Below are 16,931 nucleotides of genomic sequence, written 5' to 3'. Positions count from 1 at the left end.
AGCAGAGAGATCCAGTAGAATTAGAATAGAGTAGTGACCTTTAGCTTTGGCAGAGAGCAAGTCATTGGAGACTTTTGTTAGAGCTGTTTCAGTAGAGTGAAGGGGTTTGAAACCAGACTGTAGAGGGTCAAGGAGGGAATTAGAGGAGAGGAAGTTAGTGAGGCGATTGTACACAATCCGTTCAAGCAGCTTAGAGGTAAAAGGAAGCAGAGAGATAGGGCGGTAGTTAGTCAAACAGACGGGGTCTGAGGAAGGATTCTTTAGAATTGGTGTGATTAGCGCATGCTTGAAGGCAGATGGTACAGATCCAGATGATAGAGAAAGATTAAATAGGTGGGTAAGTGATGGACCAAGGGATGGACATAGAGACTTTGTGAGGTGTGAAGGGATGGGGTCAAGGGGACAGGTTGTTGGGTGAGAGGAAGAAAGAAGAGTGGCTATCTCTTCTTCGGTTGTAGGGGAAAAGGCAGTTAGTATAGTAGGAGTAGAGAGGGTGGTGGTGAGTGGTGTAGGAGGGAGTTGTAAGGAAGAGAGGTCTTTTCTAATAGTCTCGATCTTCTCTTTGAAGTAGGTAGCAAGATCTTGGGCAGTGAGAGAGGTTTGTGGTGTGGGTGTGGAGGGACAGAGAAGGGAGTTGAAAGTAGAAAAAAGGCGTCGTGGGTTGGAAGAAAGAGAGGATATGAGAGTGGAGAAGTAGAGCTGTTTGGCGAGAGAGAGGGCAGAGTTGTAGGTGTGAAGCATGAATTTATAATGAGTAAAGTCTTCGCTGGATTTTGATTTTCTGAAGTAGCGCTCAGCTGTGCGGCAGCACTTCTGAAGATACCGTGTGGTTTTGGTATGCCATGGTTGGCGTTTAAATTGTCGGGGGTAACTTGTAGTAATTGGAGCTATGGTGTCGAGGGATGAAGCAAGTGTGTTGTTGTAAAAAGAGGCTGCCTCTTTTGGTGTCGAGGGATGAAGCAAGTGTGTTGTTGTAAAAAGAGGCAGCCTCTTTTTACAACAACACACTTGCTTCATCCCTCGACACCATAGCTCCAATTACTACAAGTTACCCCCGTGTCTGGGCAGGAAAGGGTTAACATGGAAGGTAAGAGAGGTTCGAGTGAGGCTGACAGTTGGGTAATGGTATTTTCTGGTAATGGCCTACAAGTATGAGGTGAGCGCTGTAAGTTTGTCTTGTTAGGGGTTAGCACTGGAGAAAAAGATAGGAGGTGGTGGTCAGACAGAGGGAAGGGGTAGATGGAGAAGTCTGAAAGGGAGCATGATCTGGAGAAAACCAGATCGAGTGAGTGTCCCTCGGTGTGCGTAGGGGAATTAGTCCATTGAGAGAGACCAGAGGAAGATGTCAGGGAGAGGAGTTTGGAACTTGCAGAGTTGTTAGATATATCTAAAGGGATGTTAAAGTCACCCAGAATAAGACAGGGGATATTAGGAGAGAGGAAGAAAGGGAGCCAGGCAGAAAGGTGGTCAAAGAACTGCGAGGTAGGGCCTGGAGGGCGATATATGACAGCAATTTGAAGAGAGAGTGGAGAGAAAAGACGGATTCGGATTGTGTGAGCTTCAAAGGAACCGAATGAGAGGGAGGGAGGGCTTGGTATATTCTGGAAGGTGCAGTGAGGTGAGAGAAGGATGCCTACACCACCACCCTTTCTGCCATCAGGCCTAGGAGTGTGGCTGAAGTGTAGTCCTCCGAAGGAGAGTGCAGCAGAAGCAGTCGTGTCTTGGGAGGGGATCCAGGTTTCAGTAAGAGCTAGGAGGTTAAAAGCATGAGATAGAAAAAGGTCATGTAGACAAGCGAGTTTGTTGCATACCGAGCGGGCATTCCATAGGGGACAGTTAAAGACGGGAGGGAGTTTATGGTTGGAGATGATAGGAATAAGATTGGTTAGGTTGCGCATGTTGATTGAGTTTGCTGGTTGAGAATGATAGGAATAGGACAGGAGTGGTAGAGCAAATGCAGGTAGGTTTCACATATACAGGTTGAGTGTAGAGGTACTGGGATAGCTTTGACAGCAGAGAGATTGGGAGGGAAAGGATCTGGAATGCTTTAATGGGGATTAGTGGGTAATAAAGGGATCCACAGTGTGGTGCCCCCTACTGGCGTGATCCAGTAGATCCGGTACTTAACTGTCTATATATTAGAACAGCACTGGGGCGGGTGGGCGGGCAAAAAACCAGTTGATTGTGGGGAACATGAAGGTGGGTATTGCAGGTTGTGAGAGCTGTAATAGAGAGTGTTAAATAGTGTTAAAGTGGACGGGGGCAGTAAGAGGGCAGTTATAGGAGATAAGGGGTCAGTGGAGCAGAAAGATAGAAAGTAAAATATAACACACTTAAGTAGTGACAGGCATGACATAAATTTTACCAAATAAAAACAAATAAAACAATCAGTGGAAAAATGCTGCAACTCTCAGTAAAGGCATTCCTAGGCCATAAAGCATAGATAGAAAAAAGGGTAATAGACAATTCAGGCACAGAAACAGGAAAATGATAATAACAATACAGAAAACAATAACAGATAATAAAGGAGATCTCTTGGTCCACTCTGTATACCTTGTAGCAAAGTATGCAGGTTTGCTTGGGCTTCAGTTGATTGTGGGGAACATGAAGGTGGGTATTGCAGGTTGTGAGAGCTTGTAGCAAAGTATGCAGGTTTGCTTGGGCTTCAGTTGATTGTGGGGAACATGAAGGTGGGTATTGCATAAGTATAGTTCATGCTGTTTATTTAAAAATATTATTATTTCCCACAAATAACGTATGATATTTAGCAATTATCAGTTAATGTTCTAAGATAACGGGTCAGTTTAATTTGATCAAGGGCAATATCAACGTACTGAGAGCAACAGCTACATTTGGAACGTTGGAACCAATGGAATGTTCTATCAGGTCTATCACCATAGCAACCATAGGAATGGTCTAAGCAGAAGAACCAGGTCAATGGTTGCCATGGTGATAAGATCAACATTGAAACTTTGCACCAAAAAGGAATCATTTTGTTTTCCGTGTATTCTGCGCGACTTTTCAAGCCAGAAATGAAACAGAACTGAAATGTCCATTTATGAAATATTACTTTTTACCTTTTTTTTTTTTTTTATTAAACAAAAATCCATTTCTGTAAGATTAAGCCAGGCTTTAAGGGACTTGTCTCATTTGTGGTTGGAACTGAAATGATTTAGACCCCGCCCACTTGATGCAGCCACGCCCACTATTGCATCATCAGCCTCTGTGATGTCATCATAGGAGGTTATATAAAGCAGGTGAAACTCAGACACTTCTCATTGCTCAGCAGAGCAGGGGAGTGAGAAGATGTTAGATACTCTTCTGATAATCATGGGGTGCCTCTGCACCTTCATGATGCTTTTATTACTTGTTGGATTAGGAAAACGTAGTGGAGGACGAAAGGCAAATGAAGCCGACCTCTACCTAGAGATTATGTTCGCAATCGAACGCACAAACAACACCATGTTCCAGATACAGACCATAACGGGTCAGTTTAATTTGATCAACGTACTGAGAGCAACTGCTACGTTTGGAAAGTTGGAACCAATGGAATGTTCTATCAGTTCTATCACCATAGCAACCATAGGAATGGTCTAAGCAGAAGAACCAAGTCAATGGTTGCCACGGTGATAAGATCAACATTGAAACTTTGCACCAAAAAGGAATCATTTTGTTTTCTGTGTATTCTGCGCGACTTTGGAAGCTAGAAATGAAACAGAACCGAAATATCCATTTATGAAATCTTACTTTTTACCTTTTGGAGGTTTTTTTTAAACAAAAATCCATTTCAGCAAGATTAAGCCGGGCTTTAAGTGACTTACTTAAAATTGAAATTGATGTTTTAGCTAACTGAAGACTATTTAAAATTATGAAGCGTGGCAGTTAACGCCGTGATGACTCCATTAAAAACTATTTCAGCCAATCAAACATTTTCAGGGGGAGTCTTGTTTTTTTTCGAGAGGCTCCAACCGTTCCTTGGCCTCCCCTTATAGACTTTTTACGTAAAAAGTGTGTGTGTGTGTGTGTGTGTGTGTAACAGAACATATACACGTCACAAATTGCATGCATTCTTTTTTCCTTTTGCTACATCATACAGCATAATATACAGAATTATGCTTTCATTATTTTGCTACATTGTAGCGGTTAACAGGTGACTCTGTGAAGCCACAATGTTGAACAAATATGATATAAAAGGGTCTCAAAGCAACGCATAGCGCATTTTGCTCTTTTAAATCTAATATTATAGAATCATGGAACCTGCCGACAGATCGGCCCCATTCGGCCCCCGTCTACTCGCCCGTTTCTCCTGCTGTAAAGACTCAAACCTTAATCAGTCGTTGGTCTTGTCTTAGATTCAGGAGCCGTATGTCTATCCCATGCATGTTTAATACCCTCACTTTAATAACATCACTCATCCTAGGATAACTTTTCACTTCCAGCATTATAGATATTACCTATTGCTACTTAGACTCAGGTATTGTCTTCTCCCATGTGCTCCTTTTTGTATTTACATAAAACATTTTCCCCAGTATGTCCCAATATCTAACAAATCAAGTTAAAAAAAGAAAGGAACAGAAACAAAATGTTCTTAAAAGGCCTTTATAAATGTATCCCATACATGTGTTTGTACATACATGTAGATTGAACATGAGGTCTATGTAGGTGACTGTACACAACATATGCCAGGGTCGGCACGCTTAGATGGTGGAATTAAATGCCATAGTAATATGAGGAAAAACTCAAATGGAGAAAATATATTTTATATTTATTTAAGGGACTTTGAGAGGTGAGATTGCACCTGTGACATGATCTTGACATGTTGGTAGTTACGCTGACAAGCTGCTCTACCACGCATGAATGGATATGTGGTTGGCCCTCCTGAGCCTGCTTTGCCAACGACTTGTCTCATTTGTGGTTGGAACTGAAATGATTTAGGCCCCGCCCACTTGATTCAGCCACGCCTATTATTGCATCATCTGCCTGTTTGTCTCGCTGGCTACACCATGGAGTCCAAGACCATCCTACACTGACCTCCACCAGAGGATTTTCATGTTACCTGTAAACTGAACTTCCAATTTAACGTGTCAATAAAATTCTGTTAACATTTAGTATAGTTCATGCTGTTTATTTAAAAATATTATTATTTCCCACAAATAACGTATGATATTTAGCAATTATCAGTTAATGTTCTAAGATAACGGGTCAGTTTAATTTGATCAAGGGCAATATCAAAGTACTGAGAGCAACAGCTACATTTGGAACGTTGGAACCAATGGAATGTTCTATCAGGTCTATCACCATAGCAACCATAGGAATGGTCTAAGCAGAAGAACCAAGTCAATGGTTGCCACGGTGATAAGATCAACATTGAAACTTTGCACCAAAAAGCAATCATTTTTTTTTCCGTGTATTCTGCACGACTTTTCAAGCCAGAAATGAAACAGAACCGAAATATCCATTTATGAAATATTACTTTTTACTTTTTTTTTTTTTTATTAAACAAAAATCCATTTCTGTAAGATTAAGCCAGGCTTTAAGGGACTTGTCTCATTTGTGGTTGGAACTGAAATGATTTAGACCCCGCCCACTTGATGCAGCCACGCCCACTATTGCATCATCAGCCTCTGTGATGTCATCATAGGAGGTTATATAAAGCAGGTGAAACTCAGACACTTCTCATTGCTCAGCAGAGCAGGCGAGTGAGAAGATGTTAGATACTCTTCTGATAATCGTGGGGTGCCTCTGCACCTTCATGATGCTTTTATTACTTGTTGTATTTGGAAAACGTAGTGGAGGACGAAAGGCAAATGAAGCCGACCTCTACCTAGAGATTATGTTCGCAATCGAACGCACAAACCACACCATGTTCCAGATACAGACCATAACGGGTCAGTTTAATTTGATCAACGTACTGAGAGCAACTACTACATTTGGAACGTTGGAACCAATGGAATGTTCTATCAGTTCTATCACCATAGCAACCATAGGAATGGTCTAAACAGAAGAACCAAGTCAATGGTTGCCACGGTGATAAGATCAACATTGAAACTTTGCACCAAAAAGGAATCATTTTGTTTTCTGTGTATTCTGCGCGACTTTGGAAGCTAGAAATGAAACAGAACCGAAATATCCATTTATGAAATCTTACTTTTTACCTTTTGGAGGTTTTTTTTAAACAAAAATCCATTTCAGCAAGATTAAGCCGGGCTTTAAGTGACTTACTTAAAATTGAAATTGATGTTTTAGCTAACTGAAGACTATTTAAAATTATGAAGCGTGGCAGTTAACGCCGTGATGACTCCATTAAAAACTATTTCAGCCAATCAAACATTTTCAGGGGAGTCTTGTTTTTTTCGAGAGGCTCCAACCGTTCCTTGGCCTCCCCTTATAGACTTTTTACGTAAAAAGTGTGTGTGTGTGTGTGTGTGTAACAGAACATTTACACGTCACAAATTGCATGCATTCTTTTTTCCTTTTGCTACATCATACAGCATAATATACAGAATTATGCTTTCATTATTTTGCTACATTGTAGCGGTTAACAGGTGACTCTGTGAAGCCACAATGTTGAACAAATATGATACAAAGGGTCTCAAAGCAACGCATAGCGCATTTTGCTCTTTTAAATCTAATATTATAGAATCATGGAACCTGCTGACAGATCGGCCCCATTCGGCCCCCGTCTACTCGCCCGTTTCTCCTGCTGTAAAGACTCAAACCTTAATCAGTCGTTGGTCTTGTCTTAGATTCAGGAGCCGTATGTCTATCCCATGCATGTTTAATACCCTCACCTTAATAACATCACTCATCCTAGGATAACTTTTCACTTCCAGCATTATAGATATTACCTATTGCTACTTAGACTCAGGTATTGTCTTCTCCCATGTGCTCCTTTTTGTATTTACATAAAACATTTTCCCCAGTATGTCCCAATATCTAACAAATCAAGTTAAAAAAAGAAAGGAACAGAAACAAAATTTTCTTAAAAGGCCTTTATAAATGTATCCCATACATGTGTTTGTACATACATGTAGATTGAACGTGAGGTCTATGTAGGTGACTGTACACAACATATGCCAGGGTCGGCACGCTTAGATGGTGGAATTAAATGCCATAGTAATATGAGGAAAATCTCATGGAGAAAATATATTTTATATTTATTTGAGGGACTTTGAGAGGTGAGATTGCACCTGTGACATGATCTTGACATGTTGGTAGTTACGCTGACAAGCTGCTCTACCACGTATGTATGGATATGTGGTTGGCCCTCCTGAGCCTGCTTTGCCAACGACTTGTCTCATTTGTGGTTGGAACTGAAATGATTTAGGCCCCGCCCACTTGATTCATCCACGCCTATTATTGCATCATCTGCCTGTTTGTCTCGCTGGCTACACCATGGAGTCCAAGACCATCATCCTACACTGACCTCCACCAGAGGATTTTCATGTTATCTGTAAACTGAACTTCCAATTTAATGTGTCAATAAAATTCTGTTAACATTTAGTATAGTTCATGCTGTTTATTTAAAAATATTATTATTTCCCACAAATAACGTATGATAGAAACATAGAAACATAGAAACATAGAAACATAGAAAGTGACGGCAGATAAGAGCCAGAAGGCCCATCCAGTCTGCCCAACCTCTGAGTACTCTCCTTTAGTACTTGCCCTTATCCTATATCTAGCTTGGCATTATGCCTATCCCATGCTTGCTTAAATGACTTTACTGTATTAACATCTACCACTTCCACTGGGAGGCTATTCCATGCGTCAACTACCCTTTCCGTAAAGTAATATTTTCTGATGTTACCATTAAACCTTTGCCCCTCTAGTTTATGCTTGTGTCCTCTTGTTGTGGTTTTATTTCTTCTTTTAAATAAACTTTCTTCCTTTACTTTGTTGATTCCCTTTAAGTATTTAAATGTTTCTATCATATCCCCCCTGTCCCGTCTTTTTTCCAGGCTATATAGGTTAAGATCCTTTAACCTGTCCGGGTAAGGTTTATTTTGTAATTCATAAACCATTTTAGTAGCCCTTCTCTGCACTTTCTCCAACATATCTATATCCTTCTGGAGATATGGTCTCCAGTACTGTACACAATACTCCAAGTGAGGTCTCACCAGTGATCTGTACAGCGGCATGAGCACTTCCCTCTTTCTACTGCTAATACCTCTCGCTATACAACCAAGCATTCTGCTAGCATTACCTGCTGCTCTACTGCATTGTCTACCTACCTTTAAATCCTCAGAAATAATTACCCCTAAATCCCTTTCCTCACACGTTGAGGTTAGGACAGTACCAAATAGTCTATACTCTGCCCTTGGGTTTTTATGCCCCAGGTGCATTACTTTGCATTTATCCACGTTAAATGCCAATTGCCACAGCTCTGACCATTTTTCCAGCTTACCTAGATCGTTTGCCATTTGGCTTCTCCCTCCAGGAACATCAACCCTGTTGCAAATTTTTGTGTCGTCGGCAAATAAACATACCTTTCCATCAACACCATCTGCAATATCACTAATGAAAATATTAAAGAGAATGGGTCCAAGTACAGATCCCTGAGGTATCCCACTGGTAACAAGACCTTGTTCTGAATATACGCCATTGACTACAACCCTCTGTTTTCTGTCACTCAGCCACTCCTTAATCCATTCAACAACATTGGGATCTAAACCCAGAGATTGCAGTTTATTTATAAGTCTTCTATGTGGGACAGTGTCAAAGGCCTTACTGAAATCCAGATACGCAATGTCTACTGCACCACCTTGATCAATTACTTTAGTCACCCAATCAAAAAAATCAATAAGATTTGTTTGGCAAGATCTTCCTGAGGAAAACCCATGTTGTTTTTGATCTTGAAAGCCATGTGACTTCAGATGTTCAACAATCCTTTCCTTTAACATTGTTTCCATTAATTTTCCCACTACAGATGTAAGACTAACTGGCCTGTAGTTGCCCGACTCCTCCCTACTGCCTTTTTTGTGTATAGGCACAACATTCGCTACTTTCCAATCCCCAGGGACAACTCCCGTTACCAATGATTCGTTAAATATATCAGTTAACGGTTTTGCTAGTACACCCCCAAGCTCTTTTAATAACTTGGGGTGTATCCCATCAGGCCCCATCGACTTATTTGTCTTTACCTTAGACAACTGAAGTAAAACCTCCGCCTCGATAAACTCACATATTTCAAATGATTCAGTCTTTTTTCCCAACTGAGGTCCCATTCCATCATTCTCATCTGTAAAAACTGAACAGAAATATTCGTTGAGGCAGTCAGCTAAACCTTTATCCTCTTCTACATATATGCCTTTTGTTTTTAGTCTAACTAATCCTTGTTTAACTTTCCTTTTCTCATTTATATATCTAAAAAATGTTTTATCTCCATTTTTTACTGATAGGGCAATTCGCTCTTCTGCCTGTGATTTGGCAGTTTTTATAACTTTCTTTGCCTCTTTCTGCCTAATTTTATAGATCTGTCTATCTTCCTCACTTTGGGTATTTTTGTATCTACTAAAGGCTAACTTCTTGTCTTTCACGATTTTGGCCACTTCTGCAGAGTACCACAGCGGTTTCCTTTTTACTCTTACTGACCAACCTAATACAATTTTCTGTTATCTTCGATAAAACAGCTTTTACAAAATCCCATTTCTCCTGAACACCATTTAAATTGTGCCAGTCTGATAATGACTCCTCTATACATTTTCTCATTTTAGAAAAGTCAGCTTTTCTAAAATCTAAAACTTTTGTTTTTGTGTGGTGTGACTCAGTCACTGTTCGTATATTAAACCACACAGACTGATGATCACTAGATCCCAAACTTTCACCTACAGAAATATCTGTTAACAAATCTCCATTTGTGAACACTAAATCCAATGTGGCCTCCTTACGAGTTGGTTCCTCAACCACCTGTTTTAAAGATAATCCCAATAAGGAGTTTAGAATATCCGCACTCCTGGTACAACCAGCTACTTTCGTTTTCCAGTTCACATCAGGGAGATTAAAGTCACCCATGATTATAACATCCCCCTTCACTGTCATTTTAGCTATTTCCTCCACTAGTAGATTATCGAGTTCTTCTACTTGTCCTGGGGGTCTATAAATCACACCTATGCGAGTTACTTTACTTTTGCCAAATTGTACTGTAACCCAAACCGACTCTAAGTTCTCTTCACCAACTTGTATTAAGTTAGATTTTATGTTATTTTTCACATATAGGGCCACCCCTCCCCCTTTCCTGCCCTTTCTATCTTTTCTATATAAAGAGTACCCCGGTATTGATATGTCCCAGTCATTTTTCTCATTATACCATGTCTCAGTAACAGCCACTATATCAACATTCTCAGTTGCCACAACTGTTACAAGTTCATGGATCTTATTCCCTAAACTGCGAGCATTTGTAGACATGACCTTCAGCTTGTCATTTAACACCGATGCTGCAATCACTTTCTGTCCTTGCTTTGGGGGGCAAAACATATGCTTCTCCCTATTATCTTTATAGACCAAGCCCCCAGATCCACCCACCTGGTTACTAAGTAAATCGCCTTCCCTTTCTATACTGTCTAACCCGGTATTTATTCCCTCCCCCCCATTCCTAGTTTAAAATCTCCTCCAACCGTCTAACCATTCTCTCCCCAAGCACATTGGACCCTCTTGCATTTAGGTGCAATCCATCACGACTATAGAGATTGTACCCCAAAGCAAAATCAGCCCAGTGCTCTAAGAACCCAAAGCCCTCCTTCTTACACCAAGACTTCAGCCATGCATTTAGCTGCCTAATCTCCCGCTGCCTTTCTGGTGTAGCGCATGGCACAGGTAGTATCTCTGAGAATACTACCTTGGAGGTCCTTTTCTTAATCTTACTACCCAAGTCCCTAAAATTATCTTTTAGGACACTCCATCTTCCTCTTACTATGTCATTGGTGCCAATGTGCACCAAGACAGCTGGATCCTCACCAGCCCCTCCCAATAATCTATCCACTCTGTCCGCAACATGCCGAACCCGGGCACCCGGGAGACAGCAAACCATTCGGTTGCTGCGATCAGAGCTACAGATTACCCTGTCTGTTTTCCTGATTATTGAATCCCCTACCACCACAACCTGCCTGGGCTTTCCTTCCTTTCGGATCCCCTGCACATTGGATGAGCTGCTCTCCCGGCTGTTAGGGAGAACAGCTTTTTCCGCAAAGCCTACCTCTGAGTCTGCCTCCCCAACATGCTCACTTAAAAGGGCAAATTTGTTGGGAGGGAGAGACTCTGGGCTGGCTTGCCTCTTCCTCTTCCCTTCCCCACTGCAACCACGTCTTACTGTCACCCAGCTATGTGCCTGACTACCTTCTGACTGATCTCCTCCCTCATTGCTAGGGGCCCCATCTAAACTTTGCTCAGTGAGCAACAGACTCCTCTCAAGGTTGTCAATCTCTCTCAGTGTTTCAATGTGCCTCTTAAGAGCACCAACCTCAGCTTCCAGAGAGACCAATTGATCACACTTACCACAGCGATATGGACCCAGGAACTGCTGTTCCAAGCATGCATACATATGGCATGATGTGCACTGAGTGAAATCTCCAAGCTTGCTCATTCTTTATAAAGGGACGCGAGTATAGAATTTAAACAGTTGCTTTATGTCACTTACCCTCCTTGCTCTTGCACTCTTGTGTTGCACTAACTGCTGTGGTGCACAAACTGGTCACTTACAGAAAGCAAGTCACTTAGAAAATGCAAGCCCCTTACAGTGAGCAAGCTGTGAGTTTAACCACTTCCTTATATACAGAGCAACACAGTTAATTGATTATAAACCCCACCCTTAACTAATTACACTATAGAAAATGGGAGAGAGAAAAAACCAAACAGTTAATGCAAAACAGTTTTTTTTTGTTTTTTTACCACAAACCCTTCAACCCTCTTGTTGCTGGTTGAGATACAAACCCACTGTTGGTATACTTATAATACCACTTCTCTGCCGCTGCTGTGGTGCACAAACTGGTCACTTACAGAAAGCAAGTCACTTAGAAAATGCAAGCCCCTTACAGTGATATTTAGCAATTATCAGTTAATGTTCTAAGATAACGGGTCAGTTTAATTTGATCAAGGGCAATATCAACGTACTGAGAGCAACAGCTACATTTGGAACGTTGGAACCAATGGAATGTTCTATCAGGTCTATCACCATAGCAACCATAGGAATGGTCTAAGCAGAAGAACCAGGTCAATGGTTGCCATGGTGATAAGATCAACATTGAAACTTTGCACCAAAAAGGAATCATTTTGTTTTCCGTGTATTCTGCGCGACTTTTCAAGCCAGAAATGAAACAGAACCGAAATATCCATTTATGAAATATTACTTTTTACCTTTTTTTTTTTTTTTATTAAACAAAAATCCATTTCTGTAAGATTAAGCCAGGCTTTAAGGGACTTGTCTCATTTGTGGTTGGAACTGAAATGATTTAGACCCCGCCCACTTAATGCAGCCACGCCCACTATTGCATCATCAGCATCTGTGATGTCATCATAGGAGGTTATATAAAGCAGGTGAAACTCAGACACTTCTCATTGCTCAGCAGAGCAGGCGAGTGACAAGATGTTAGATACTCTTCTGATAATCGTGGGGTGCCTCTGCACCTTCATGATGCTTTTATTACTTGTTGGATTAGGAAAACGTAGTGGAGGACGAAAGGCAAATGAAGCCGACCTCTACCTAGAGATTATGTTCGCAATCGAACGCACAAAACACACCGTGTTCCAGATACAGACCATAACGGGTCAGTTTAATTTGATCAACGTACTGAGAGCAACTGCTATGTTTGGAACCTTGGAACCAATGGAATGTTCTATCAGTTCTATCACCATAGCAACCATAGGAATGGTCTAAGCAGAAGAACCAAGTCAATGGTTGCCACGGTGATAAGATCAACATTGAAACTTTGCACCAAAAAGGAATCATTTTGTTTTCTGTGTATTCTGCGCGACTTTGGAAGCTAGAAATGAAACAGAATCGAAATATCCATTTATGAAATCTTACTTTTTACCTTTTGGAGGTTTTTTTAAACAAAAATCCATTTCAGCAAGATTAAGCCGGGCTTTAAGTGACTTACTTAAAATTGAAATTGATGTTTTAGCTAACTGAAGACTATTTAAAATTATGAAGCGTGGCAGTTAACGCCGTGATGACTCCATTAAAAACTATTTCAGCCAATCAAACATTTCCAGGGGGAGTCTTGTTTTTTTCGAGAGGCTCCAACCGTTCCTTGGCCTCCCCTTATAGACTTTTTACGTAAAAAGTGTGTGTGTGTGTGTGTGTGTAACAGAACATATACATGTCACAAATTGCATGCATTCTTTTTTCCTTTTGGTACATCATACAGCATAATATACAGAATTATGCTTTCATTATTTTGCTACATTGTAGCGGTTAACAGGTGACTCTGTGAAGCCACAATGTTGAACAAATATGATACAAAGGGTCTCAAAGCAACGCATAGCGCATTTTGCTCTTTTAAATCTAATGTTATAGAATCATGGAACCTGCCGACAGATCGGCCCCATTCGGCCCCCGTCTACTCGCCCGTTTCTCCTGCTGTAAAGACTCAAACCTTAATCAGTCGTTGGTCTTGTCTTAGATTCAGGAGCCGTATGTCTATCCCATGCATGTTTAATCCCCTCACCTTAATAACATCACTCATCCTAGGATAACCTTTCACTTCCAGCATTATAGATATTACCTATTGCTACTTAGACTCAGGTATTGTCTTCTCCCATGTGCTCCTTTTTGTATTTACATAAAACATTTTCCCCAGTATGTCCCAATGTCTAACAAATCAAGTTAAAAAAAGAAAGGAACAGAAACAAAATTTTCTTAAAAGGCCTTTATAAATGTATCCCATACATGTGTTTGTACATACATGTAGATTGAACATGAGGTCTATGTAGGTGACTGTACACAACATATGCCAGGGTCGGCACGCTTAGATGGTGGAATTAATTGCCATAGTAATATGAGGAAAAACTCAAATGGAGAAAATATATTTTATATTTATTTGAGGGACCTTGAGAGGTGAGATTGCACCTCTGACATGATCTTGACATGTTGGTAGTTACGCTGACAAGCTGCTCTACCACGCATGTATGGATATGTGGTTGGCCCTCCTGAGCCTGCTTTGCCAACGACTTGTCTCATTTGTGGTTGGAACTGAAATGATTTAGGCCCCGCCCACTTGATTCAGCCACGCCTATTATTGCATCATCTGCCTGTTTGTCTCGCTGGCTACACCATGGAGTCCAAGACCATCATCCTACACTGACCTCCACCAGAGGATTTTCATGTTATCTGTAAACTGAACTTCCAATTTAACGTGTCAATAAAATTCTGTTAACATTTAGTATAGTTCATGCTGTTTATTTAAAAATATTATTATTTCTCACAAATAACGTATGATATTTAGCAATTATCAGTTAATGTTCTAAGATAAAGGGTCAGTTTAAATTGATCAAGGGCAATATCAACGTACTGAGAGCAACAGCTACATTTGGAACGTTGGAACCAATGGAATGTTCTATCAGGTCTATCACCATAGCAACCATAGGAATGGTCTAAGCAGAAGAACCAGGTCAATGGTTGCCATGGTGACAAGATCAACATTGAAACTTTGCACCAAAAAGGAATCATTTTGTTTTCCGTGTATTCTGCGCGACTTTTCAAGCCAGAAATGAAACAGAACCGAAATATCCATTTATGAAATATTACTTTTTACCTTTTTTTTTTTTTATTAAACAAAAATCAATTTCTGTAAGATTAAGCCAGGCTTTAAGGGACTTGTCTCATTTGTGGTTGGAACTGAAATGATTTAGACCCCGCCCACTTGATGCAGCCACGCCCACTATTGCATCATCAGCCTCTGTGATGTCATCATAGGAGGTTATATAAAGCAGGTGAAACTCAGACACTTCTCATTGCTCAGCAGAGCAGGCGAGTGAGAAGATGTTAGATAATCTTCTGATAATCGTGGGGTGCCTCTGCACCTTCATGATGCTTTTATTACTTGTTGGATTAGGAAAACTTAGTGGAGGACGAAAGGCAAATGAAGCCGACCTCTACCTAGAGATTATGTTCGCAATCGAACGCACAAAACACACCGTGTTCCAGATACAGACCATAACGGGTCAGTTTAATTTGATCAACGTACTGAGAGCAACTGCTACGTTTGGAACGTTGGAACCAATGGAATGTTCTATCAGTTCTATCACCATAGCAACCATAGGAATGGTCTAAGCAGAAGAACCAAGTCAATGGTTGCCACGGTGATAAGATCAACATTGAAACTTTGCACCAAAAAGGAATCATTTTGTTTTCTGTGTATTCTGCGCGACTTTGGAAGCTAGAAATGAAACAGAACCGAAATATCCATTTATGAAATCTTACTTTTTACCTTTTGGAGGTTTTTTTTTAAACAAAAATCCATTTCAGCAAGATTAAGCCGGGCTTTAAGTGACTTACTTAAAATTGAAATTGATGTTTTAGCTAACTGAAGACTATTTAAAATTATGAAGCGTGGCAGTTAACGCCGTGATGACTCCATTAAAAACTATTTCAGCCAATCAAACATTTTCAGGGGGAGTCTTGTTTTTTTCGAGAGGCTCCAACCGTTCCTTGGCCTCCCCTTATAGACTTTTTACGTAAAAAGTGTGTGTGTGTGTGTAACAGAACATATACATGTCACAAATTGCATGCATTCTTTTTTCCTTTTGCTACATCATACAGCATAATATACAGAATTATGCTTTCATTATTTTGCTACATTGTAGCGGTTAACAGGTGACTCTGTGAAGCCACAATGTTGAACAAATATGATACAAAGGGTCTCAAAGCAACGCATAGCGCATTTTGCTCTTTTAAATCTAATATTATAGAATCATGGAACCTGCCGACAGATCGGCCCCATACGGCCCCCGTCTACTCGTCCGTTTCTCCTGCTGTAAAGACTCAAACCTTAATCAGTCGTTGGTCTTGTCTTAGATTCAGGAGCCGAATGTCTATCCCATGCATGTTTAATACCCTCACCTTAATAACATCACTCATCCTAGGATAACTTTTCACTTCCAGCATTATAGATATTACCTATTGCTACTTAGACTCAGGTATTGTCTTCTCCCATGTGCTCCTTTTTGTATTTACATAAAACATTTTCCCCAGTATGTCCCAATATCTAACAAATCAAGTTAAAAAAAGAAAGGAACAGAAACAAAATTTTCTTAAAAGGCCTTTATAAATGTATCCCATACATGTGTTTGTACATACATGTAGATTGAACATGAGGTCTATGTAGGTGACTGTACACAACATATGCCAGGGTCGGCACGCTTAGATGGTGGAATTAAATGCCATAGTAATATGAGGAAAAACTCAAATGGAGAAAATATATTTTATATTTATTTGAGGGACTTTGAGAGGTGAGATTGCACCTGTGACATGATCTTGACATGTTGGTAGTTACGCTGACAAGCTGCTCTACCACGCATGTATGGATATGTGGTTGGCCCTCCTGAGCCTGCTTTGCCAACGACTTGTCTCATTTGTGGTTGGAACTGAAATGATTTAGGCCCCGCCCACTTGATTCAGCCACGCCTATTATTGCATCATCTGCCTGTTTGTCTCGCTGGCTACACCATGGAGTCCAAGACCATCATCCTACACTGACCTCCACCAGAGGATTTTCATGTTATCTGTAAACTGAACTTCCAATTTAACGTGTCAATAAAATTCTGTTAACATTTAGTATAGTTCATGCTGTTTATTTAAAAATATTATTTTTTCCCACAAATAACGTATGATATTTAGCAATTATCAGTTAATGTTCTAAGATAACGGGTCATTTTAATTTGATCAAGGGCAATATCAACGTACTGAGAGCAACAGCTACATTTGGAACGTTGGA

Source organism: Spea bombifrons, chromosome 2 (genome assembly GCF_027358695.1).
Source record: "Spea bombifrons isolate aSpeBom1 chromosome 2, aSpeBom1.2.pri, whole genome shotgun sequence".
In the NCBI taxonomy this organism is placed as follows: Eukaryota; Metazoa; Chordata; class Amphibia; order Anura; family Pelobatidae; genus Spea; species Spea bombifrons.
The sequence above is the reverse complement of the archived record's forward strand: the minus strand, read 5'-3'. Positions refer to the sequence as shown.